The following is a 2,767-nucleotide window of genomic DNA, read 5'->3' as shown; positions in this document are numbered from 1 at the left end:
TTCACTTTCCTATCACCCTGTTGTTTCTTCATGTATTTATCACTGTTTGAAATTCTCTTAGCCACTTTTGAGTTCCATGAGGATGGGGACTTTGTCTTGCTCACCTCTGTGTCTCCCAGGGCTTAGCACCGAGTGGACACTGCATGGATGTTTCCTGCTTATTGAGTTATCTGAGGGAAGTATTACAGGCACTTGCAGAGCTGAGCAGAGCAGGGCCCCAGAGGAATGATTTCAGAAGGAAGAGAAGGGGGGTCTCACCAGGTATAGTTTGGGAAAGGGAGGGAAATGTCCCTTTATTGGCAAGAGGTCACGATAACACCCGAGACCCTTCAAACCCAGAAGAGAGGTGGCTGAGGTGCTGAACACAACCCCAGGATCTGGAGTCAGAGATCCTGACCGCAGCCTCAACCCCGCAGAGAAGCCAGAACTAGAGGATGTGGCGCTGGAAGGAGCCTCAGAGCTCATCCAGGTCCATGCTTTACCTCTCCAGCTCCTGCTCTTTGTAGGGAAAAAAGATGGTGAGTGGCTCATGGCTTCAGGTTTCACTGGTTTCAAAGAGACATAAAAGATTGAGATGATAAAAAGAGACATTAAAAAGATTGTATTCCCATCAAACTAGCAATTTATCTTCTATAGTTTGGCCTAAGCAAATAATGGCAAGATGAGGGCTGAGTACAAGGATGTTCATCACAGCATTGTTTATAATGATAAAAAGTTGGAAAAAGCCTTGTCCAACCATAGAGGAGCAGCTATTAATAACTAATGATTGGTACATATGATGATATAGTATGTGCTCATTAAAATGCATTCGTGGACCCGCACATTTATAGCCTTGAAAGACTACTCAAGATGTATATTTCATGTAAAACCATGTTCCCAAATAGCATTATATGTTTGATATTCTTTCATTTTGACAATTTTATATATATGGATGTATGAGACAAAAATATATTGGTTATCTCTGAGCGGTGGACCTACTGGTGATTTTTCTCTCTTTTTACTTAGTTTTCCCCTAAATTTTCTGCAATAAATATAAATGATTTGGATATTAAAAATGAAATGTAAATACAGATAAATAAGATCTAGACTATACTCTGGAGATGGGGGTTAGGCAGGTATGAAATACAGGGAAAAGCACATCCAATTCCGGGGACCAGTATCCCTGGGGGAGAAATCGGTGCCCATCCATCCTCATAGGAAATGAGAACTCTCCAAACATGGAAAGAAACCCGATCCACTGGCTCTAATCAGCTGAGCGTTCATTCAGTACACTCAAGGCTGAGTCTGCTGGGTGCTACACTCAAGGCTGAGTCTGCTGGGCGCAGGGATAATGGGATTAGAAACACAAAATTGATTTCATGATGGCAGGATCTCCAGGACTGTCAGTTGGGTGGAAATCGACTGCTCTACCCCAGGCCTCCATGCAAGTGCCAGCCTCCTCCGCACTGGGGTGTCTGTCCCCCAGGAGGATGGAGGGGTGGCAGAGCCTCCTGCCTGGTGACCCCTTTCTTGTCAGTCCCCATTCAGGGAGCTCTTTCTTACACCGAGTTAAATTTTCTGCCACCATAATTATAAATATAATAATTTTATTGTTCTCTCATTACAGAGCACTTGAAAGATATGAAAAATATATACTTGGAATGAATATGAATTAGAAGGAAGAAAAATATCACCAATAAACCCATACCCTGGAAATATAACCCACTCATTCTTCTATATTTTTTTCTCTGCACTTCAATTCATATATAGGCATAATTGGCATCACCCATTTCCTTCCTTTGGGGTCCTTATCTCTTCATTTACCATCAAGAGTGAAGTTTCGGGCCAGGCACGGTAGCTCACGCCTGTAATCCTAACACTCTGGGAGGCCGAGGTGGGCGGATCGTTTGAGCTCAGGAGTTTGAGACCAGCCTGAGCAAGAGCGAGACCCCCGTCTCTAGTAAAAATAGAAGGAAATTAGCTGGACGACTAAAAGTATATAGAAAAAAATTAGCTGGGCATGGTGGCACATGCCTGTGTCGCAGCTACTTGGGAGGCTGAGGCAGGAGGATTGCTTGAGCCCAGGAGTTTGAGGGTGCTGTGAGCTAGGCTGACGCCATGGCACTCTAGCCCGGGCAACAGAGTGAGACTCTATCTCAAAAAAAAAAAAAAAAAAAAAAGAATGAAGTTTCTTTTTCCTTCTTCTTTTTAAAAATTTTTTTCGTAAAGAATGGGGGCTCAAAAAATTGGGTAAAGGCTCATAACTGTTCCTCTCCATGGAAATCTTTAGTATAATAAAAGGCAGAAGGTTTACACAATCTGAAGAGAAACCAGGGTATGTAAGAATGAAGTTTCCTAGATGTTTGTAGAGAAAGGCCTTCCAGCCTCATCTCCTGGGCCCAGCTCCTTGCTCCCTGGCTGGGCTGCGGCCCCTCGATAGACCACTGACTGCTGCCCAGCAGAGACAAAGGTGCCCCCCACCCACAGTGTGCTCTGTCCTGAAGACCCTCGAGGGAAAAGAGTTTCTCATCTGTGGAGCACAAACTCTCATGGAGGAGAGCACTTGGAGGGGAAGGGCAGGAAGTTGGGATTGAAGCTCTGAAAGCCCCTGTCATCATGGTTTTTGTTGATTAACATAATCAAGACAGCACCGAGCACAAAGGGGACAGCAACAACACCGCCATGTCTTACACTGGACACAGCAGGCCCTGTACTGTTTCCATCCACCAGGACTGGCCGTACACACCCTTCTCGGATGTCCCTCATTGAAGTTCCCACCAGACAATCA

General features: G+C 44.7%; 1 non-coding gene across 1 annotated transcript; it reads right to left on the bottom strand.

Moving 5' to 3' along the window:
- Nucleotides 1-2,197: 2,197 nt before the first annotated feature.
- Nucleotides 2,198-2,318, bottom strand: LOC138388723 (U5 spliceosomal RNA). Its single transcript, XR_011234216.1, has one exon. It is a non-coding gene; the product is annotated as a U5 spliceosomal RNA (small nuclear RNA).
- Nucleotides 2,319-2,767: the final 449 nt, after the last annotated feature.

This window comes from Eulemur rufifrons, chromosome 7 (assembly GCF_041146395.1).
Source record: "Eulemur rufifrons isolate Redbay chromosome 7, OSU_ERuf_1, whole genome shotgun sequence".
NCBI lineage: Eukaryota > Metazoa > Chordata > Mammalia > Primates > Lemuridae > Eulemur > Eulemur rufifrons.
This window is presented reverse-complemented; position numbering and strand designations above follow the sequence as displayed.